Genomic DNA, 26,092 nt, shown 5'->3' with positions numbered 1-26,092 from the left:
GAAGGCATTATACGCTCCAATTGTTGGGAACACGGTGGAGGAGATAACTTTGGATTGAGGAAAAAAATACTAATGATATTGCTGTAATATATAAAGGAATGTTGCCTAGCTAATCTTCAATTCTTAGGGGTATGATTAAAAAGAAAGTTAATTGATGTGATCTTCAGCGTTTGTGAATATGCGCAAGAGTAGGATTACCTGTCTTGAAAAAAAAATGTACCATGAACTACATTCTCCTGAAGTAAGAATGGAAGTATTGAGTTCTTTTTTAAACCCAGCATTACACTTAGTGACCACACAGCTTATGAAAGAGCTCATAAAAGTCAATACACCGTTTCGATTTAACAATTTCAACCTGAGGCCCTGTCAACCAGTACTATTCTACCTCACCCTCAACAACAACAAATGCAGCTGTTCCTATTCCACTGCAAGACAAAGGCCTTAGACATGTAAATTCATGTCTGGGGTTTGGCAAATTTTCATCACCATGCTGGCCATTACAGACTGGTGATGATGGGAGATTTTCGTCTGATAGCTCAAAGCAAACCTAACATAATAGGTGGCCCTGACTAATACAGCTTTGCTGATCATGGCGATACGCAAAAAGTATCCCCAGCTTTCAGCATCCTCACATTCTCTCACACCTCCCATCTCCCTCAAAACACAACTCGCCCCTCACGTCGGGTCACCCCAACACCCACTTCTCCACCTAAAAATCCCCCCTCTATAACCCGATGACCCCATATAATATAAAAGCATGAGCTATTGGTGCTTGCGCGTGCAAACAGCCCGGTGGGGTCAAGCCTGATGGATGCACAGGAACACCATTTATGTTTCATCGCCCAATATAATGGACTGGCAATTGATTTTACCTAAGCTTCGCGAGCCACTGGTGTATGGGCTCACACATATGTGCAGTCGCAACCAGTTGCATGTGCTACGTTCGAATGCAAAATTAATAGTACAATAGTAAACATAAGAACGTATTTGTGAATTATATTTGCAACTTTCAAATTTCAAATGGAATTTGGTAAATCTCAACGAGGAGTGAGTGCGTTATATATTGTGCAATGCAACGCAAAACATGACAGAGTAACATTTTTGACAGAGTTAATTTTTGCAGCTGGTGAATATCTATATCTTAAAAACACACATGCACACACATATTCAATCGACGCAAAGGGACTAGATATATATATATATATATATATATAGATAGATAGATAGATAGATAGATAGATAGACAAGATAAAATATATATGTATATTAACACATATGTATATATAAAACATACATAATGTGTATAGATGCGAGCTAAAACACAGAAACACCAAAAGTTTTTCTTCAAGTATCTCCCCTTTTTTACGGTTCGGGCATATTATTATAGTAATAATAATCACTATAAGAAAGGTTTCCAAAATTTCATGATCATTATAAGGACTTCTTTGTCCTTTAAGATACATAACTAAAAATTAATAAATATCATAAAATATGATTTCGACAGAAGTAAAACCAACGAAGATTGACCTCCAGAGTGACATCGAGACAAGGCACACAAATTGAACTATGAAATTGATTAATATAACTTTTATTTCCAGTTCAGGTAGTGTAATACATCCAGAAAGTAATCACTCAAGTACATGACATTGCGTCAAGTTCTGATTTCGGAACGAACACATTGACAAGAGATTATAAAGATTTGGTGACTGTCAGATAACAAGACAGACAAAGAGGCAATGCAGATAGACTGTAAAAATAATCAAATTCATAAAAAGTAATAAAAGCAATGAAAGTAAAAAAGGCCAAAAAAAAATAGTAAACGAGACATTACACAAAATACTAATTATATCTTTCTAAACATCTTATAATGTACTACTTCCCATCTATTTATTAAAACTGCTATGAATTCTGTAAAGCATTAAGTTTTTATTAAGAAACAAAATCTTAAAATTAACTTTATTTCCATTATCATTACACTAAGCATAAAAGCCTATTCATTATTCAAAAATACAAATATGTATGGATTTACGTTTGTGCGCCAATTCACATTAAAGACAAGAGAGAGAGAGAGAGAGAGAGAGAGAGAGAGAGAGAGAGAGAGAGAGTGAGAGAGAGAGGCTAAGGGATCCCTGATAGACCCCTCTCAATTAGACCTTATTAAACATTCATGTATCTTAATTCCATTGTGCGTCACTTGGTCCTCTCATTTTCAATATATGCTAATATTTTTCTCAATATATATATATATATATATATATATATATGTATATATATATATACATATATATATAAATATATATATATATATACATATTATGTATATATATATACATATATGTATATATATATACATATATGTATATATATACTTACTATATACTCGTATATCATATCATTTAAACATATATATATATAATATATATATAAATTTGTGCATGTACTGTATGATATAAATAATACACTATATACACACATTCGTATACATATACAGTATACATGTGTGTATATATAGATAGATAGATAGATAGATAGATAGATATAGATATGTATATAATATATATATAATAATATATATATATATGTATATATATATATATGTATGTATATATATACATATATATATTGCGTGTATGTACTGTATGTATCTGTCCATATACCTTATCAGTGCAACTTCAAATTCCTGACTGCAATAACTATTCCAAACCCAGATTCGAGAAATCATTACCGCTCCTTGTCAGATATTTTCAGTTTCCAGTCGCTATCACCACCAGCCAAAACACTTCGGTATCACAAATCTCAAAACCAATCACTCCAAAGATAGTAAGTAAGGAGTTTTTAAATGTTGGTACAAATTATACTAAGTAAAGTCTCTATAATATTTCATAGAGATTTTTTTACATCTCCTTTCAATACAACGTTATTAAGAAATAATCCTCAATAATCATACAAATAAGAAAAGAAGAGAAAGTAAATAAATTAATTAGTTTTCATATAATAAAATAGAAAAAATACCTTCTTTATTTTTTATCACTAGCCACAAATCAAGAGAAAAGGATATTCATATTTTCTTCAAGATTTGAAAATAATATATGTGCGAAATATAATTTTACAAATAAACCCAATAATATTTTTTTCCACTAACACGGACAAGGAACGTTCTACTTTTTTGGTCTCTCTCTCTCTCTCTCTCTCTCTCTCTCTCTCTCTCTCTCTCATATATATATATATATATATATATAACTTATATATATATATATATATATATACATATATATATGTGTGTGTATACAAGACCCAAGCCATCAAAAGTGACGTCTAAATATTTAGACAGATATGCACACACACATACAGATTTACCCTGTGCGGAGGCACCAGGTAGGTATTAATTGATAAGTGGAGTGAATGTAACTAACTTTTTTGGACGGAGCATCGGTATATATACAATCCATTCCAGTCAAGAACGGCACAAAAATTCAAACACAATGAGACAAGCATATACCAGCAAAAAACGTTACAGTGTGCAGTTGGCTTCATTAATTCAGGTACAATAACGTCTGCTTAGCTTCATGTGAAGTTTACCGGAATTGATGAAGCCAACTGTACGAGCGTGTGTGATACGCGTGCGGTACAAACCAATCCCAACTGCTCCCCCCTCCCTTTACCTAACTACAACCCGCTGGTTAGACAATTTGTGAGAGTGTGGTTTCTAAGAGTACCTCTCGGGGTACCCCGTATTACTAAGGTATGACTACTCCCCCTCCTCCTGACAGGAAAGAAATTATATATATATATATATATATGTGTGTGTGTGTGTGTGTGTGTGTAAAATATGTGTTTGTACTGGTAAGTGTATGTATATACTTTCATATTGTAATGGTACAAGTAGGCCATCATTTCTTCACGCCTCGCGAATGAGACAATCACATTATTCTCAGAGTTCATCGGAATAGCAAACGAAAAACGACATTCCTCCCTCTATTTATTAATCGTTTTCTCTCCTTATTCACTCGCCTAAATCAACAAACCACACTCAGAACAGAGTGAGAAATTATACATCTCCTACAAAATTTATTAATGATTCGCCGGATTGTGGGTAAATATATTAAAGGTCGGCGCCACTGTTTTTACTTACATTGGTTTTGATTTGCATTATAAATCTTTTTTTACGATCTGGACGTAATTCAAACCCTCCTTCCTCGAGCGTTAAAACAAAAGGTAAATCATTTTTCCCCATTTCGCTAAGATGGCTTCAGAATATGCGTTGTTATTAAATTCATAACTTTCGCAAGACTGAATTTAATTGGACTTCAGTTGCATTCCTTACAATTGTCAGTCTTTATTCCATTATCTCTACGGAATTGTAGTGAACATAAAACGAAGAAAGCCTAGGAAAAAACTCATAAAAAAGCCGCATTTAGTAATGTTAAAAAATTGGCAAGTTCCTCCTCTCATAAGACTAACTCTATAGAAAACGGAAATCATACATACGCACTATACATCAGATGGCCCTTTTGAATAAGACTTTAGTGGCACACCATAAACATCCATTCACACGTCATGAGAAGGACAACCGAAAATATATGCTCCTCTCTCTCTCTCCTCTCTCTCTCTCTCTCTCTCTCTCTCTCTCTCTCTCTCTACTGGCAGGAGAACATGTAAATCCAGACTCAATATATCAGGAGGATGTCCAACGTCTTTCTCAGCACGACAGAAGCCATTCTAAGTTCAGGCAGTTTTCATTCACTGACGACAAATGGGCTTCCGTCAGAGGTCGCCCCTCTTTCCCTCTGTGCGTTCACAATGAATAAATAAATGAGGGGCCACTTAACAGAACGAGGTGAGACAAGGTTTAGAGTGAGGTACGTACCCATCGCGAGAGCTGGAGGCTTCTGCTCCAGATCAAATGAAGAGAGAGGAAAAATTGCTGAGTGATATACTCTTTTATAGGGGTTGTGGAAATTAACAATTTCTCGATGATTTGTTGCTTTTTATTTTACTTCTACTGAATTTCCCCTGGTTCTTCTAATGTGCGTCTAACATCCGGTAATTTTTGTTTCTAGCCCGAAAAATATCAGACAAATATCTAATACATAGTGAATCCTAAAGTATTTCTAAAGTTTTCATAACAAATAAAATCAATATTAATAGTAGTAGTAGTAGTAGTAGTAGTAGTAGTAGTAGTAGTAGTAGTAGTAGTAGTAGTAGTAGTAGTAGTAATCAAAGCTGATGTAAATATTCAAAGGTCATAAACAACTCCAAAGAACAACAAAATGTTAAATTGTGTGAACCCTCCTCAACACATTTCCATAATTTGACGTTCTGTTAATCATTTGGGAAAATTTATGATTTCAGCGGGGAACTTGCACTATTTGATTATGACGATACTACTTCTACTACTACTACAACCTAATGATATTAGCATTCAAAGTAGTAGTAAAGATTATAGAAAGAGTAATATTACAAACACACAGACACCCCATATATATATATATATATATATATATTATATATATATATATTATATATATATGATATATATATATATATATATATATTATATATATATGATATATAGATCGGGAAATTTCGAATTCCACGCAAATCAAGAGGTTTGGTTACCCAAAGAGCAGTTTCCTCAAGTAAGGAGTCTTGCCTGACTTCTTTTTCAGCCTTACTGCCCAAGAAAGTCAGAGCCAAGGGACAGTAACAATGCCCAGCACCATCTCCACCCAAGTTAGGACCAGGGAGGACCAGCCAATGACTGCTGATGACTTGGTAGGCAGACCTATAGGCTCCCTACCAGAAATTATAGAGCTTGAGCGGGTTTCGAACCCCAGTTCATCAAAACGCCAGACAGGGACGTGTAAAATAGGCAAGGATAGCGAGGTTACAGACACTACAAGAAACTATCGAGCTTGAGCGGGTTTCTAACCCCCCGTCCATCAGAACGCCAAGCAGAGACGTTTCCTATATGTTAGCACAACCCTCGCATGGAAATTCCAAGTGTAGCTGAATCGAACTCATTGTTGAAAAGGTAACAACTTTTTCTTCACGTGACGAATCTAAGACTAACAAAAGGGGAGAAGAATAAACTAACACCAGAGTTGCAATCTCTTCATAACCCTCAAGAAAAAATAGGATCCATTTCGCTCCGACGCACGGCTTTAAAGCGATATATTCAAGAACAACTTGACTTTAAATGATAAATAAAACACCAACCATACAAAAACGTTCACATCATTAAAACGACAAGAGAAAAAACTAATCACACGCAACTTGCAACCTCAGATTCAAAAGTTACAGAGAGAGAGAGAGAGAGAGAGAGAGAGAGAGAGAGCTGAGCTATTCATCATCAATGGACCTTTGATCCAATGGGTATTTTGTACCTTCATTAAAACTCCCAACTGCGATGCAAGAACAATCAAAGTCAAGGAATTTTTAATGACTGTTGCCGTAGAGGTTTCTTGTCATAAACAAAACTTCAAAGGTGTGTATTACATTTACACTCTTGAGGCGTTCTTAATCAAGTGGTGAATGAATGGAGGTGCATATAATAAGCGTGTAATATATATATATATATATATATATCATATCGGTACAATCAAATGAATACAAATGTTAACATATATATATATATATATATACTATATATATATATATATATACATATATATAATATATATGCAGTATATATGTAACAGTATATATATATATATATATATATATAATATGTATAATTCTCTAACTACAGTGGATTATCTACTAACTAACAGCACGAAATAAATTACCAGTTAACTAACGAAGTTGCAACCAGGATAATGAGAATGTTGTGCTGAAAAATATATTCACCTCGTTAGATCTCTCTCTCTCTCTCTCTCTCTCTCTCTCTCTCTCTCTCTCACCTCATGCATTTCACCCCTTACCCCTCGTTCAATCTTCCAAACTTTTACTTCTCGTCTTCCGTAATTGGCACTGAGCACAGCAAGGGTCGATGAGAGGATTAGGTTAATTCGAAAATGAAAATAGGTAAAATACTGTAAATTAAATATGGAGGATCAGATTACATACTAAAGAGCCCCTATGAGATTCTTGAAAACTTTTTATTTTTTTGAAGTGAGTTATGTTTGAAAAGATTATTGATCCTTTTTAATAATAGTCATAATCTTTAATCAAACTTTTTTTAACAATTCATTTATTTAGTTACAATACTTTTTATAATCATATTCGCCTTTAAGTAATATAGTTTTACTATTGAAGTTCTCGTAACATTATTTCCATCTTAAAGTCATGTATTCTTAAATATACTAATTCTGTAAATTGTAGTTTTTTTTGTAGTAATATAGTTGTTATATACTGCTTTTGCTTCAATGTATCTCTTTTCACAGAAGTTATTCTTATCTACATACAATAATCATTATTGATAACTCATTTAAATAAGAGATAATCATTTATTTCTAGTTAACGTGGTATCTGTTTTCATCATTGTTCACTATGCTATTATCCAACCCTATTGGGTCTTTAACATTCATTTTCGGAAATCATAAAATGTTCGTTTGTTTTTTAAGATTTTTTTTTACCTTTAAAACGTCAAAAAATATTTAGTTTAGAGTCGACAGAATTTTATTTCATTTTATTCACATGAAAACATAAATAAAAAAGTGACGCACAAACAAATAAAAAAAATGAGAGCCTAAAAGGAAATGGAAAAATAAATTTCGTTTTAAGACCACTTAAAAAGAAAGTGAAATCCATTAAGAGGGCGAAACTTAAACCGAGTAAATTTAAGTAATCTGGTTAATGAAGCAGACGGGAGAGGGGAGATGATAATCCTGATAAAACCGACCTACTTAGGGGGGGGGGGGGAGCAGGGAAGGGAAAACAAAGGGGAAGGGCAGCGTTGATGATAGGGATAACGAGATAAATAGAGATAAGGACAATATTATTGATAATTACAGTTGTATTTGTAGCAATATTATTGTTAATGAAAAATGAGGTTGACAATCTTATTTAAGGAAACTAGTAGTAGTAGTAGTAGTGGTAGTAGTAGTAGTGGCCAGGGCACCAGCCACCCATTGAAATACTACCACTAGAGAGTTATTGGGTCCTTTGACTGGCCAGACAGTACTACATTGGATCCTTCTCTCTGGTTACGGTGCACTTTCCCCTTGCCTACACATACACCGAATAGTCTGGCTTATTCTTTACATATTCTCCTCTGTCCTCATACACCTAACAACACTGAAATTACCAAACAATTCTTCTTCACTCGAGAGATTAACTACTGCACTATTATTGTTCAGTGACTACCTTCTTCTTGGTAAGGGTAGAAGAGACTCTTTAGCTATGGTAAGCAGCTCTTGTAGAAGGACACTACAAAATCAAACCACTGTTCTCTAGTCTTGGGTAGTGCCATAGCCTCTGTACCATTGTCTTCCAATGCCATAGGTTAGAGTTCTCTTGCTTGAGGGTACACTCGGGCACACTATTCTATCTAATTTCTCTTCCCCTTGATTTGTTAAAGTCTTTATAGTTTATATAGGCAATATTTATTTTAATGATGATACTGTTCTTAAAAATATTTTATTTTTCCTTGTTTCTTTTCCTCACTGGGCTATTTTCCCTGTTAGGGCCCCTGAACTTATAGCATCCTGCTTTTTCAACTAGGGTTTTAGCTTAGCAAATAATAATAATAATAATAATAATAATAATAATAATAATAATAATAGTAGTAGTAGTAGTAGTAGTAGTAGTAAATACTATAATATGAATGTCAATGGAAAACAAAAGGCTTTAGGTGACGAAGCAAGGGAATTAACGATAGTGGAATAAACCGCTCAGTAAATGTCTTATTAATCTAAAAAAAATAATTCCTCATAATCACATGATTACTAATGCCATTATTATTCTAGATCATGTGGCTATAATAAAAGTTAGTTAAGACCTAATTACAATAAAGTAAAGTACACCTATTGCTAAAATTGCAATTATACGCTTAATAACGGCCTATCCTTTGTCTTAATAATAATAATAATAATAATAATAATAATAATAATAATAATAATAATAATAATAATAATAATAATGACATAGCACTTAACAAATGCTTAAGCAACTCTGACAATACGTCAAACATATCAAAAGGATAATTACTCTAATGAAAAAGTTTTTCACGGTGATAAAAAAAAAAACTACTCAAACAGTGGAGAAAAAAATTTCCAGACTCTGCGCATCAGAACTCAACTCAATGATTACTACTAATATAAATGAAATGATAAAGCCAGACAGTAGGGTTTTTCCAAATCGCAACCTATTTCCATCTATTTCAAGCTTAGAGGGACGGTTGCAGCGACCTATATACAGTAGTGGTGCTTAAAAAAACAACAACAACAGCAACAACAACAACAATAAGGCATTATGCTCAATGGTCCCATTCGGGACAGTAGCCCCGAGCAGATAAGACACAAGAAAGTAAAAAAACTGCCCACTCTAATACAACCAAATACTGAGATATCCAACTGCTTTACATACATTCAGACTAGTATAATGGTTCAAAAAGTGGAACAAAGAAAGAAAGATAGGTTGCAATATATTTACTAGAGAAAGCTCGAGGCTAACCCGTTAGTCAGAATTATGGTAAAAAATTACTTGGAGTTACACGGAAGGAACTAGCTGTATCACAGTGAGCCTAGACAGGACATGGCTAGAATGCAGAATATAAAATCTTTAAAAAAAAGGTTATGTAAACTTCATGTAAAATAACAGTTCCCCTTTTTTCTATATATAATTCGCAATAGTATTTGCTCCCATTATTCGTATATATGGAATAGTTATCTGCCAACAAGTTAGCATTAATTATGATTACAAATAACTCCTCCCAAAACCTCCCTCTCTCTCTCTCTCTCTCTCTCTCTCTCTCTCTCTCTCTCTCTCTCTCTCTCTCTCTCTCTCTCTCTCTTTCTCATATGTGGGTGTGACATGTGTGTACGTCGCCATAAGTGCGAGCTCTGGAGTTGGTGCAGGAGAAAACTATTCCCAAAATATTTAATTCAAGTTCCTCTAAGCATATTTCCTTTTTCATTCCAACAGTGCGTAAACAACAATAGAGAGAGAAAGAGAAAAAAATCCCCCCATGGGAAGGAACCTAAGAGAGTGCTTTCAGTTGACCCCAAAATACACCTGAAAAACAAAGGCGACTAAAACCTCTGGGGGGAAATTTACACAAAAATGTTTTGCCTGAGTAGGGATGAGGAATGGGGGAGGGATGGTGAGGGTAGGGCAAGAGGAAAGGTCAAAATATTGCAAGAATCAAGAAAGATGTGAGTGTCATTGATAACCAAAAAGGATGTAAAATGTGTACACACATTCATATAGGTATATGGTGTATGTGTATGTGTGTATATATATATGTATATATATATATATATATATATATATATATATATATATATATATATATATATATATATATATATGTGTGTGTGTGTGTGTGTGTGTGTGCGTGTGCATTTATACATATGGCGTTTATATATGCATACATATATATACATATATATATATATATATATATATATATATATATATATATTATATATATATATTATATATTGTATATATATATATATTATATATATACACCTGCATATATACAGAATATCGCAATCACGAATCAACACAAAACAACTCCAAAAACCAACGAGGAAAAGATGAAAGAAAGCGAAACAAACGCAAGACACCCCAGAGGCGTGTCAGACAGACACTTCTCATTCGAAAGACGATAATTAAAGCGAATTTCCAAGCCCCCTGGGAAAAGCCTTCTGGCGGAAGCACATGGCAGCCTCTGGTCCGTATCGAAATACCCTCCTCACATTGCCTTTCTTCCCACTCACCCTGCCCCCCCCCCCCAACCCCAAGGGCACGCCCTTCTTCCTGGGACCCCAAAATCTAAAGCATGGTCGGTGCATGTGGCCCTGCATGAGAAACTAAACATATGCCCCCTTGCAAGTCAGTTCATTTCAATTTATGAGAAGCTTGGAATCTTCGTCCTTTCTTCCTTGTCAGTCATCCATTACTTTTTCTTTGTGCTTTTTAGGCGGGTGGGGAATTAGGTTCTAAGGAGAAAATTTAATCTCTTTTCTCGCTTTCTCACATACACACACACACACATACACACGTGTGTGTGTGTTTGTGTGTGTAAATATCAATGCTGAAGGTAATAATCTGTCCCAGAGTTTACAATTTGGTTTTCGTAAAGCTTTTGGAGCACCTGGTGCATTTCTCACAATCTCCAATGCTGTGCATAAAACCCTTGATTTTGGTCAGGAAGTTCGTATGATTGGCCTTGATTTTAGTGCTGCCTTTGACCGTGTTAATCATGAGGCCCGTATTTTCAAACTCAAACAGTTGGGAGTAGGTGGGTCTTTTCTTGGCATCATTATTTATTTGAAGTAACAGATTGCAAAGAGTAGTTCTTGATGGCATCATAGTGAGTATATGAATGTAATATCTAGTGTTCCTCAGGGTAGTGTTCTTGGCTCATTAATTTTCAAACTATAAACACATGATATGTGGTTTACATAGAAAACATGTACGTTGCATATGCAGATGCATCAGTTCCCTCTTCTGAAAATAGATCATGGATTACTGAATCTAGCTAAACTTAGAGCCTAGTGCAAACTATGGGGCACGAAGTTGAACCATTACAAAACTCTGGGGCTCCTCAGCATCCTTAAATCTGCATTGATAATGTTTTTAACTATATACAGCTCCTTTAAAATTTTAGGTGATTCTTGATTCTAAATCTAATTTTGAGAAAAACATTCGGTCTGTTTCTTATTCAATTGCACACACAAAAAATGGCTTAATGAGAAAGTCGCAGCAATGTCGGTGATCACTCTGTCCTGAGGAATTTTTTTAATTCTTTCATTGTATTGTTCTCTTGTCTGGGCTTCATCTGCTGACTCATCTTAATTTGTTGGACTAACACCCGCAGTACATTAAATAACTTATTACTTATCTAGAAATTAATCTCTGGCACAGTCGTTCAATTAATTCTTTATGCATGATGCATAAGTTTTTTCATAATTCTGACCATCCTATGCATTCAGATCTTCACAGATTGCACCACCCTGTACATGATACTGGGCAAGCATTTAGTTCTATTATTCTTGCCTCCTCCATCATAAGGTCCAATAAGGCCTGGTTAAAATAACTCATATGAAGGTGGACTCACCATATGGGGAAAATCAAAAGTAAGAATTAAAAAAAAAAATTTAAAAAAAATTAGAAAACAAGTGAAACAAAGGAAATAAAATAGCAAAGGACAGACAAATTCATAATCCAATGTAGATAAGATCATACACACAATACTCTAATAACACTGGTAACCAGATTTCTTTTGTAGATGCAAGAGATCGCTTTGATACAGAGTAACTAAAGAGAGATCTAATCCCCGATTCAGCATCTTTTGTGTGAAGATACGCTTGTCGTCAAGTCAAAACTGGCTGAAGTTTCTCTTATTCAAGGCGACTAAGGCTTCCACAGGCATCGTTTTAGATTTGCATGCATACCAATGTGCCTTTACTCTTACATGCATCATATACGCCAGTAACTTTCTTTCTACCTGTTTTTTTATATTTTCTTTCATATTAAAACTTCATAACGAGAAATTTTATAGAAAGAATAATAACCTTATTTGGAAACTTACCTTCGACCTGATATCGAATGAGGTTGAACTACGCATTAAACCATTAAACCATTTTGCCATTTTCTTGTTAACCGGATATAGACCAGTGTTTCCAAAGACATTTTTTTTTATCCTATGAATTCTAGTATATTTGTTTTTTTTTATTCAAGTAATTCTAACGGGATACTTTGGCAAACTCTGGTGTATTTCTAAGAGATAGGGCCAATGCTGCTTTTCTAGTCCCCTCCCCCCCTCCCCCCCAAAAAAAAAAGTTAAATCAAAGGTCATATCCTTGACCAAGATTGAAACGACAGAACTGCCTCTTGGAGATTGAAGGTCAAGATAGAAAAGTCTTAAGTCTTGACATGAGGGAAACAAATGCTCTGAACCTTGCAGTTACAAAAATGCTGAATTCTACAAAGCAAACATGGGAAAGGGTGGCTTGACAAGTGTTACGTGTATGTCTTCTGGGATTATGAACATTCTCCTTGAGAATCTTCTTAAAATATCAGTAAATCAGAAATATAGAATTCAAACAAGAAAAAATATTATATAATAATTTCACATATCACAAAGTATACGCACGTATATCAAACACAAAAGTAGAGTATGCAAACATTAAAAAATATATATTATTTGAAAACACTACTCCTCCCCAATCCGAGGGACGGAGAGAGTTAAGCGCGTGACCGGAAATATATATATATATATATATATATATATATATATATATATATATATATATATATATATATATATATATATATATATATATATATATATATATATACATATATATATATACACATATAAAAGTATATATGAAATATAACTAAAAAGTAGGATATTTTAAAACATGCATATGTATATATATATATATATATATATATATATATATATAACGGATTTTGAGCGAAGCGAAAAATCTATTTTTGGGTGAGATGGCCATGTCGTCCTGATGGAAGTTCCTATAGGGTAGCTTCCTAGGGTATATTACAACTACGGCGATATTCCCAGAGAATTTACCTTAAGGTACCAGAATTCTAACTCCTGGAGCGAGTATCCCTCGTGAAAGGGATATCGCGACATATCAGAGGACGTATTCTAGACACGTCACATGGCAATCTACAACCTGGACAGAGATTTCGTCTCGTAGGAGGTGATTGACGAGATACGAATTCGGGAAAGAAAAAGGGGAGCCGCTCCCAAGGCTTCCCTATCCCCCGATTCGTATGCGTGCCTGGCGCCATCTGTATTCCTTGTAGCGTACACGAGGTGCTACAGATACTGTATGTAGGGAGGGGTCCTACAGCCCTTTCTTAGAAAGGCAAGGGCGGGTCCATCAGGACGACATGGCCATCTCACCCAAAAATAGATTTTTCACTTCGCTCAAAATCCGTTTTTTGGGCTCAAGCCATGTCGTCCTGATGGAAGTGTACCAGAGCATTACTGTATCTGTGGATTCTCAGAACGTGCCGTACTCCCCGGAGGTAATTTTTTCCCGGTCGACTAGACCTAGAGAACTAAGATGTTACCGTTATACATCTTTTCAACTAACTATAAACTATGTTAGAGCTTCCTGCCCCCTACAGGGAAGAGTCCTACTAGACTCTGGAAAAGTCTCGAAGAGTACATATATCTATGTATGAATACCAGGCAAGCTAATATAGTGGTCTCGCCCTATATTAAGTAAACATAGTTTGTAAAGGACCACTGCGTCAATATGAAATATCGACCAGTTTTCCGCACAATACTTGTATTGGACAAAGGTTTTATATCCGCATAGGAGGAAAACCAATGCAACATAGCTTGCATAAAGGAACAATTCTATTAGAATTATCCCAGATAAGGTACATAGAATGAATGCTAAATTATACCAATAAATTGACACAGGTGAAGGAGACGCAAGGTTCTCAAGAACCAGATTATTGACAGGCAATAAATAGACAGGTTAACCACAATATATATATATATATATATATATATATATATATATATATATATATATATATATATATATATATAAGAGGATAACCCAAAACTTTAAGCATAAGTATGATAGTAAACAGAGCTTGTTTGTCTGAAAGAAAAAACATTAGATGCCACTTTTAAGATACCGAGGTATCAAAGTCATAAAAGCCTGTATTACAAATCAATGACATTAGCGTTAGAAACGCTCGGCACACATGTCTGCACTTATGCTAGGTTCACCTTCGGAAATGGAACAGTCTGGATGGGCAACACAGTGCCCTCACTTAGTTTGTAGTACAGTATGTAACTACACACTCACCCTGGAATTAATCGTCCCAATTAAGACCACTGTTCCTCGCAGAGTTAAACAGTAGGGTTAACACCGCGACCCACTGCTACCACAGATCTCTTTTAGTTCCTCTACTTGCTTCGCATAGTGGCGAAAGAACACTCTGGAAGACTTCCAGCCAGTGTATGAACGGAGATGTTCAAAATCCATACAATTAAAGAAATTTAAGAATGAGGCAACTTTCCTCGGATCGTGACCTGCGGGTGTATTGTCAGGATCCGCTCTGCGAATAAAATATGTGATTTTCGCTCTGAGTTGATTCAGAGATAAATTTGAGCCTGATGTTTCTCCCCTGAATAGTTGACCACCCTTGAAGTCTGAAGTTCTATGAAGATAGACCTTTAGGCATTCTACTGGACATAGAGATGCATCTTCTTTCAGAGGGCAGATTCTCCAGGGACCCCACCTGTTGGTGGGTAACTCATTCTTGACGAGAAACGTAGGATCCGGAAACAGGTTCAGTTCTTCCCCATCCAGGAACTGAACACGACCTGCCTCTCTCGAGAGGCTACAATCTCACTAACCCTGGCCCCGGACGCGAGTGCAAAATAGGAAAATAACTTTTTGTGTCAAATCCTTTAACGCACACTCTTCATTGCTCAACAGAGAAGCGAAATGAAGAACTTGTCTAAAGACCATGAAATGGGCTTTGGAGGTGCTGAAGGTCTGAGCCTAGCACAGGCTTTCGGGACTTTATTAAAGATCTCGTTACCTAGGTCGACCTGGAAGGCATATAGAATGGGTCTTGTCAAAGCAGACTTACACGCTGAAATCGTGTTCGCTGCCAACCCTTGACCATGGAGGTGGGGAAAAAAGATAAGCAGAAGTCTGTCAAGATCTCCTGCGGAATCTTCGCCTTGACAAAAGGCCACCCATTTTCTCCAAGATGACTCATATTGTCTTCTAGTAGATTTGCATTTATATTCCTCAAGGAAGTCTATACTGGCTTTCGAAATCCCGAAACGCTTTCTCACCGCTAGGGAGAGAAAATCATGAACTGCAGGGTCCGGGTTTTCTGTAATGAAGCACAGACAGTTGACTTCTGGACTCGCTGGGTCAGAACTGGATCTGGTAGTGGTACAAACTTCAGCTACAGTTCCAATGCCAGGAAGAACCACACGCTGTTCGGCCACTTGTGGGCCACTATTGCCGCTACCCTTTGAAGGATCTCAGTTTGTTGAGGACCCTCAACAGAAGGTTGTGAGGAGGGAACAGATAAATCTTGGACCATCTGTTCCAGTCGAGGGACATCGCGTCCACTGCTTCCGCTAAGGGGTCCTCGTACGGGGCACGTACAGGGGCAACTTCTTGTTGTCTTTCGTCGCAAAGAGGTCTATCTGCAGTTCTGGGACTGATTCAGAATGAAGGAGAATGATCCTGCGTCTAAGGACCATTCCGACTGTATTGGTGTGAACCTGGATAGAGCGTCCGCTGTCACATTGCGGACTCCTTGAAGGTGAACTGCCGACAGGTACCACTTCTTCTTTTTCGCCAATCGGAAGACGGCCAACATCACCTGGTTGAGAGGTGGTGACCTCGATCCTTGTCGATTCAAGTATCTTACAACTACCTCGCTGTCTATTACCACTTTATGTGGAACGAATGACGCGGGGAGACTTTCTTTAAGGTAAGGAGCACTGCCCTAGCTTCTAGAAAGTTTTATGAGAAAGGTCTTGAATAGCCTGGACCAAGTCCCCTGGACTTTTTTCCGATGAGAGTGACCTCCCCATCCCTCCTTTGAGGCGTCTGAGTGAATCGTCACCGACGGGGGAGGTGGCTGAAGAAGAACCTGACTTCTTTAGATGTCTGGCTTGGGACCAAGGCCTGAGAAGAGTACTTAGCCGAAGCGGCTGGTCTTCTCAGATCTCTTCACGCGTTTGATGCATAACTTCTCCAAACTCCGATTGCATCCTTTAGCTGTGCTCTTAGCACTGGGTCTGTCACCGAAGCAAACTGGAGAGAGCGCAGTACTCTCTCCTGCTCGTGTCTTGATATCCTTTCGGAATCTTGAAGTCTCTTGACAGAACCCGCTATCTCCTTCCTTTTCTTCGCCGGGGTGGAGAAACGGTGTGACAAAAGGTCCCAGTGGATCTTAGCCACTGGAACTTTTGAGATGGAGAAAGTCGAGACTTTTTCTGTTGATCTTGAAGCCTAGGTACTCTAGGAACTGGATCACTTGACTGGAAGCTTGCAAGCATTCTGTCTCGGATGCTGCCCACACCAACCAGTCGTCCAGGTAGGCTACTACCTGAATTCCCTTTAGGCGAAATTGTTTGAGAGCTACGCTCGCAAGCTTCGTAAAAATCCTTGGGGCTATGTTTAGCCCGAATGGCATGGCTCCGAAGGCGTATAGTCTTCGTTGTAGCCTGAACCCTAGGTAGGGGGAGAGTCGATGGCTAATTGGAATGTGCCAGTAGGCGTCTGACAAGTCTATAGAGACGGAATATGCCCTCTTGGGCAGTAAGGTCCTTATGTGTTGCAGTGTTAGCATTTTGAATTTGCAATTCACTATGAACTTGTTAAGTGGCGACAAGTCCAGAATGACTCTGAGCTTTTCCGAGTCTTTCTTGGGAACACAAAACAGCCTCCCTTAGAAATTGATGGGCTTCACCCTTTTTCTCCAACTGTTCTTGAACGTACTCCTCCATAACGGGGGTGGAGTGTTGGAAAAACCGAATGTACGGGGGGGGAGTGCTGTACCAGCTCCCGCCCAGTCCATTCTTGAGTAGGCTGTGGGCCCAGGGATCGAAGGTCCACCGATCCCGAAATTTCAGAAGTCTCCCTCCTACCGGTATCACCTCACTTGGACTGCCGTCCTGAGGTCTTGCCTTCCTGACCACGACCACCCCTGAATCCCCTTCCCCTTGAGGGGCGTCTAGACGAGCCTCTGGCTGCTCCTCTAGGCTTTGCTCGAAAGGAAGTAGACTGCCCTTCGAACGCTGGGGTGAATGCCGTGGACTGTGTCGACACGGCCTGGGGTACCCACTGAAAGGTGGTCGGGGTTTGTGCCACGATCTGGGGCACTGGGGGCAATGGCAATTGCAGTTGCTGTTGCTGTCTAAGAGGCTTGGCTGGCCGAGACGGTAGCCTAGTCCTCATAGTCTTCCTCTTTGGTTGAGGACCCTCATCCGGGGAAGACTTTCTTTTGATAGCCAGGCCCCACTTCTGGAGAAGGTTTCTATTCTCCAAGGCGGCTTTATCAAAAACTTCTTTGACCAAGTCAGTAGGGAAAAAGGTCTTTTCCCCAAATGTTGGAGGAGATTAGTTTCTTTAGCTCGTGCCTCACCGTAGCCGAGGTAAACACGAACTCCCTACAAGCTCTCCTTGCCTTGACGAAGCCATAAAGGTCCTTCGTCACTGTGGCCAGATGAGGCTTGGCCACTACCATGAACATTTCATGGACCTTGGGGTCACTTGCCATCGTCTCGAGAGTAGTCTGAAGAGACATTGAGGCAGTCAGTCTTTCTTTTGTATCGAACTCACTTCGCAAAAGAAAGTCAGACAGCTTAGGGAGGTCCTTGCCGAACTGACGTCCGGCAATATCAGCCTCCAACTTTCCCACTGAGAACGTAAGATGGACGTCCTTCCAGTCTTTGTGGTCCATAGGCAGGGCCAGCGACAAGGGTTTACACTCCTCTAGGGAGGGGCAAGACTTGCCGGCCTCGATTGCTTTTAGTACAGCCAGAAACCCTTTCTGTAAAAGGGGGAAGGCTCTAGTAGGCGAGGACACAAAGGAAGGGAGCTTCCTATTCAATGCAGCTACCTTTGAGTTAGAGAAGCCCCTCTCTTTCATCGAGGATGAAAGTAGAGCTTGAGCCTTAGCATGGTCCATCACTATGACCTCCTTCGGCTCTGTCTCCTCCTTTGAAGCTGGTTCCTTCCTCAGCCGGACATAACAGTCCGGATATGATGCCTTGCTGGGCCAGAATTCCACCCTCCAGGGGAACTGAGCCCAGCTTATCCGAGATGACGATCTTTCCAGTCGTCATTGGCATGTGCTCAGCATACCTCCATGGGTTAGCATCTGAGCACAAGGGAAGGTCTTTCACATTGAGCTTTTTCTGGGGCCCATGTGATTCTGCAAGGCACTGCATTCGCAGTTCCATTGCAGCCGCCTTCTCCTGATTCTCCTTCTGCATTTGTTGGATCATTCCAACAATAGAAGAGAGGGCCTGTCCCAGCTCTACTGGGAAACCGGCCGATGTAGAGGGGCTTGAACTTCATCCTGGGCTTCTGCCAGGAGGTCTTCCTCCTGACACCCGTCCACATCAGATATCCTGTCATTTAGCTGGATGTCTTGCATCGCGACCGCGACTTCAGCATCCACCTGGATCTGAACTTAGGGGATCTCCTCTTGAGGCTGGGGAATCACTGCATCAGCTGATGCCTTAGGGAAAAGATACGCCCTCATCTTCTCACTTGGAAGATAAGGGCCAGAAGTGTTCTTTTGGAAGCCCCTTACCCAGGTACGAAGCTTCTTCCTAGCTATTTAAATGTCTCATTAATCAGGTTAGTGCACACAGTACATACCTGAGGGTCCCAATACCGGAGATCATCCTTGGAGACAGCGTATGCTGCGTGTCTCCTACAAAACTCATGTCCGCAGAGGTTCTTGCTGCTGACATTGCAGAAAGCACTTCCCCACTTCGGAGTGTCCTTCTGTAAAGAGAAGAAATTTCCATGAGTATCAAGTGAACTATGTATCACTGGATATGCATAGTATAGCATAACAATTCAGAAAGGAAAGACACACACTTGTGTTTCCCTCACAACCCATTGTTGCAGCCTTCCAGATAATAAAATCAAAAATGGTTTATCTCTTCTAGAGTAACCAATGCAAGGTTTCCAGAGGAAACAGGTGGAGCTCACACCTAAGCAATGATTTTAAAATCCTGGATAATAGACAGGGAAGAACTCAGCTTCCTATCTGAGGGCAACAGCAAAGGGATGTGCAAGAAAACACAATAGTGTTAGAAGATACAGTGCTGTACCAAAACCTTTACTATAGTTTTCTTCTTACTGTATATGCTATACAGAAGAATACTAGTACAGTATAGGGGGATGTGTGCCGGCCTGCCTTTGCCGGCCGGCACACACCACAACTAGCTTTAAAGTATACTACTTAACAGCTATAGGGCGGCAGCACTCTGGTTCAAATGCCTGTGCCGGTCGGCAGCAACTGCCGGCCGGTAACAGCCAGTGTTGGCCGGCAATGGCTGCCGGCCAGCAACTACACAAGGTAGTACCCAGCTGCCGGCCACACTCTTGGTGACCGGCAGACAAGGACTGACATAAGCCGGCCGGCAAAGGTACAAGACCGATGCCAGCCGGCAGCAAAAGAACCAGAGATCTACACCTGCCCGGCTGCCGGCCTCATAGGCCGGCAGCCGGGACAGGTACAGCACTAGAAGAAAATAGAATGGATGCCGGGATAAGAGTGTACACTACCTCCAAGCCCGGCAACCGAAAGAGTGCATATAAGGAAGGGGAGAAACTAATTCAGGCTTCCTTGACCAATGCCGTCCGGCTCTGCCGGCAGGCATGGATGAGGGACCAAGAGAGGTCCGGGCAGCACTCGAAAACATAAGACCCTTGCCGGCCAGCAGCTCTGCCGACCGGCAATGGGCTTAGTCAATTCCACATCCCAACCTATACTAGGTCCAGAAGTAGAACGACGTACAGTACAGTAAGACCCCTGCCGGCCAGCTCTGCCGGCCGGCAAGGTACAGTACAGTAATGGCTAGGCCATTACGGAGATAGAGGGGGAAGGGACAAGAGGGTCCTGCCAACCTTGCTTTAGTGACAGATCACCCGCAGCCAAGAAACTTATCTTAGCCTAAGGGAGATCTAAGGGAAAAGGCCAGCAATACTTGCCAGCTTCCAGAGCACCAAAGCAAGGAAGGCGTTGCTACTCCCAAGGGAAGAACTTATCCTCCCCCGAGAACAGCAACAAGACTTAGTCTGGTCGATCACAAAAGAAGGAATCATAACTACAGAAACCTTCGGTAGTGACCTAAGGGAGCTAAGCTCCCTTTGTATGTGTTAGGTCAGCGAGGGGGACTCTGCCCCAAGCCAGACAACACAGACTCAGACTAAAAACTCTGTTGTTCTGTCCCTCTTGAACCATAACTACAGGAACAGGAAGGTACAGTAACACCCTAGTATAGTTTTATCGAAAATAAATTCGGAAAAAACCACTTAGGGATAAGCCCAAGGCTTAAACAGAGGGAAAGGGATTGCATACCTTCTCCGAAAAAAAGAAAGCAACCGGGGAGTATGATAAAGTATACTAAGGCTCCATAAGCAATTAGCCTAGGCACCAAGAGAATCGATTACCTAATTCACCGAAACTCACACGTATACAATCTTGGAAATATTCCACACAGTCTAAAATGTATAAAATATAGCCTAAAGCTTCAATAAAATTTTAATTACACTCGGAAAAACCAAAATCATGCATGAAGTACTAGGACCAAACGACTAGGCTACATGGCCTAGCGTAGGCCAGAATGGCGAATACTTCGCCAAATAATACTAAGCACGAAAGGAAATCCTATGTAATGCTAAATAGCTAAAATTTATTAAAGCAAAACAACCAGGAATGTCGCTCTGACTAACTAATTTATACCTAGCGAGCGACAGTGTCCAGGACACCTCTGGTAGGCTACGGCTCTTGTATCAAAGATTAATCCTATTAATCACTCAAAATTTTACCAAGAGCCTACATTTATACATAACAGACACTATACTCAACTTATCAGAGGCCGGCGAAGACGAAGAAGCCATGAAAAGTCGAATAAATCCAAGATTTGCGAGAAAAACAGGAAAAAACACCGAGTTGTTAAGCTACGCAAAAAGGAATACAGATGGCGCCAGGATTGGCGCCAGGCACGCATACGAATCAGGGGATAGGGAAGCCTTGGGAGCGGCTCCCCTTTTTCTTTCCCGAATTCGTATCTCGTCAATCACCTCCTACGAGACGAAATCTCTGTCCAGGTTGTAGATTGCCATGTGACGTGTCTAGAATACGTCCTCTGATATGTCGCGATATCCCTTTCACGAGGGATACTCGCTCCAGGAGTTAGAATTCTGGTACCTTAAGGTAAATTCTCTGGGAATATCGCCGTAGTTGTAATATACCCTAGGAAGCTACCCTATAGGAACTTCCATCAGGACGACATGGCTTGAGCCCAAAAATATATATATATATATATATATATATATATATATATATATATATATATATATGATAAAGTTTTGCACATTTAGACATGCTTTTCATATTCAAATAAGCCATATATATTTTTGATACATTAATGTCTGGATTCTCTTAACGACCTCGGGATCAGAGCCCCAGGCGAAATCACACAAAGACAAGAGCTTGTGACCGGCCGGGAATCGAACCCTGGTCCGGCAAGCTTGTATAGACAGTGACTACCACTTGGCCAAGTGGTAGTCACTGTCTATACAAGCTTGCCGGACCAGGGTTCAATTCCCGGCCGGTCACAAGTTCTTGTCTTTGTGTGATTTCGCCTGGGGCTCTGATCCTGAGGTCGTTAAGAGAATCCAGACATTAATGTATCAAATATATATATATATATATATATATATATATATATATATATATATATATATATATATATATATATATATATACCTAATGCAAAGGAACACACTCGTCTATATAGACACACGAGAGAGAGAGAGAGAGAGAGAGAGAGAGAGAGAGAGAGAGAGATCTGATATCCTAGAGGGTCATTTTCATGCTTTATAAGACCGGTAGTCGCAACATCAGCGACCCCACAGCCACGCCCAATCCAATTAAAGAGACCGACGAAAACTTAGGGGCAGAGGGATTCTTAAAGAAAGAGAACTGGAATAATGACATTAAAAGGCAAAATCTCTCTCTCTCTCTCTCTCTCTCTCTCTCTCTCTCTCTCTCTCTCTCTCTCTCTCTCTCTTTGTGTATTACGAGGTATTTTATAAAAAATGAAAATATTGCAGTCTCTCTCTCTCTCTCTCTCTCTCTCTCTCTCTCTCTCTCTCTCTGTTCTAGGTTTTACTGCCTCCTAACTCTGTTACATCTGATGTGTTGCAGGGGAATGGGTACGCAGATTTACTAACGCCCTCCGTCATGCTCTGCACACAGGTATTCCGAGCGGTCTTTCAAACCCTAACATTCTTTCGCAGGGGATTCATGCTAGATATTCAACCCCGAAGTCCTATATTTCCAGCCCCACTTAAATGAACTTACACGTTCTCAAAGGACTGACTGAACGATTGATAGAGACTCTTAGGCGACGTGATGTCAGTTCACAATTCGTAACATCACAACGAGGGTACATAAGAAACCCCCTTTACTGCCACTATAAATAATTTTAGAGGCATATATAAGTAGTAGCAGCTTTCATGAAACGGTTTTAATCATTATACTGATATTTTGGCAAATTTCCTCATATTAAAAATGTTGGAGTTCATGTCACCTTTTCGAATTCACATCAAGATTATGGGTTATATGCTATTCCGAGAGTCACCTCTGTTTTTGAAAAATCTAAACCCGAGTATAAACTACCATCACCTTAGAAACTACCGGTTTCATTAAACGCTATTCGCTTTTACTTTTCCCCCCATTGTCCTGGAACAAGGGAGTCTAAAAAAAAAAAAAAAAAAAAAAAACAATTCCTGTTATTTACTGATAATAGCGGAGTTAAATTACAAAAAAAAAAAAAAAAAAGATGAAATCATTTAGCCTGCCTCTACATATCGTAGAATTATCAAGAATATTCTTATATTTCATATCTAAAACCATCAGTTAGATATAGTATGTGATATGAGATCTTGATTTTCTATCCCAGCAAAGACAATACAAGGATCAAAGGCTTAACTGTTAATCCTTAATTCACCTAGTACATGTGTTAAGTCTTAATATATTTACTAAGTGAATTTGGACTATCAATAAAGATGCCAATAATTTAGTGATTGATGGAAGAACTGAAGTACTGCCTTCTTTGTTATTCTTCTTCCCAGCGTTATCCTTTAAATTAAGGGGTCGGTTGCCTGATGCACCCTTTCCAATGACTTCGACCAAAGGCATCCTCTTCCACCAATCCTCTTCTCTCCATATCATGCCTGTAAGTCGTCAAATAAAAGTTTCCATTTAAAATTCTGTTTAGTCCCTTTTGTGGGTTAGGAACATTAGAAGGCAAATTCGTACAAAACTTAGGTAAAATAAACTTGGCAAGTAACCATGTCAAACGCCAGATAATCCTGTGTGTGGAGAAACCGATCAAGTTGTACTGTTGAACTCAAACGCCATGAAACTTAAATATGAAGCAGCATGACTGTAAGCTGTGAGTGTCTAGCAATTTTTTCCATTTGATAAAGCAAACAAACACTAATATCTATGCATAAAGACCTGTGAATTTTATGCTAATAATAATACCACTACTTATCCACATGTCCAAAAGGGAAATAATGTCCCATTAATTGCTAGGTAAAAAAAAACTTTAGCATATACCGTAAATATTTATCTCTCTCTTCTCTCTCTCTCTCTCTCTCTCTCTCTCTCTCTCTCTCTCTCTCTCTCTCTCTCTCTCTCTCTCTCTCTCTTAAAAGGAAAAACTCATATTCGCATAAAGAGAATATTCAAATGATGTTACTAATTCGTGTAAAAGGTTATTTTTGTATAAGATGTGATGAAACTGACTTTATAACAACTCTCATTTCTATTAGAAAACATTACCCCTGGATGAAATTCTAAAACTATTTTGGAAAATATCAAAGCAGAGATTTGAGACCCAAAAATGGAAATACTAACGACACTAATTAATGTTTCTAGTTATATCTGCATTTTATATATATATATATATATATATATATATATATATATATATATATATATATATATACATATATATATATATATATATATATGTACACATATATATATATGTATATAAATATATACACAGATAGTATATAGAGCCTATACATACAAACATAATATATATATATATATATATATATATATATATATATATATATATATAAAATATATATATATATATATATATATATATATATATATATACATATATATATATATATATAAATGCATACATATATATGCGTGTGCATGCATATATAAATGCGTAAAGTTTCTGTGTGTATGTGTAAATATATATATATATATATATATATATATATATATATATATATTTATATATATATATATATATATATATATATATATAGAGAGAGAGAGAGAGAGAGAGAGAGAGAGAGAGAGAGAGAGAGAGAGAGAGAGAGAGAGAGAGGGAGAGAGAGAGAGACTATACATACATACATACACATATACATACACACACACACACACACACACACATATATATATATATATATATATATATATATATATATATATATGTGTGTGTGTTGGTGTAATATGGAATTGCTTGCACTTCATGAATATCCAGGCCCATTCATTGCAATAACCTTTTTCACATTAGCAATAAAACCCTTTTAACCTTCCTCTAACACTTAACTCGAACCCTCTTCTCGCTAAACTATTCTTCGTCCATTTTTATCTACAAGACCGAACCACCCCAAAATACTTTGATCCACCCTTTAACGTACACAAACCTTTTGAGCACATCTGTGCATATTCAAGCCTCTCTCTCTCTCTCTCTCTCTCTCTCTCTCTCTCTCTCTCTCTCTCTCTCTCTCTCTCTCTCTCTCTCTCTCTCCTTTTCATAAAGCTCGTACAAATGTCCTCCTCATTATAATTTCATATAACAGGAACTCTAGCCAATATCCTACGAAGTTCTATTCCAACATAAATATTACAGGCAACGTGTTTTGATATCTCTCTCTCTCTCTCTCTCTCTCTCTCTCTCTCTCTCTCTCTCTCTCTCTCTCTCTCTCTCACACAGTTAATGAAACTGTTATGGTTGGTACCAAGATTGTTGTTTTGCTTTCAACAGTAGACTAACATGGCCGCCACCAAAGAGGCCACTCTTTTAATTCAGTTTCTTTTTCCTTTAATATATTTGTCCACATAAAAGCGTCCCTGAGCTTTTGAAAGTCCCTGA

At 38.4% G+C, this 26,092-nt stretch overlaps 1 protein-coding gene across 1 annotated transcript in view; it reads left to right on the top strand.

The window, feature by feature from the left end:
• LOC137657800 (chaoptin-like) overlaps positions 1-26,092 on the top strand; it is a 706,036-nt gene that overhangs the window by 577,939 nt on the left and 102,005 nt on the right. The window lies entirely within an intron of this gene.

The sequence above is a fragment of the Palaemon carinicauda genome, chromosome 18 (genome assembly GCF_036898095.1).
Source record: "Palaemon carinicauda isolate YSFRI2023 chromosome 18, ASM3689809v2, whole genome shotgun sequence".
Taxonomy (NCBI): Eukaryota; Metazoa; Arthropoda; class Malacostraca; order Decapoda; family Palaemonidae; genus Palaemon; species Palaemon carinicauda.
Note: the sequence above shows the minus strand (reverse complement) of the source record. Positions and strands in the feature narration are given on the sequence as shown.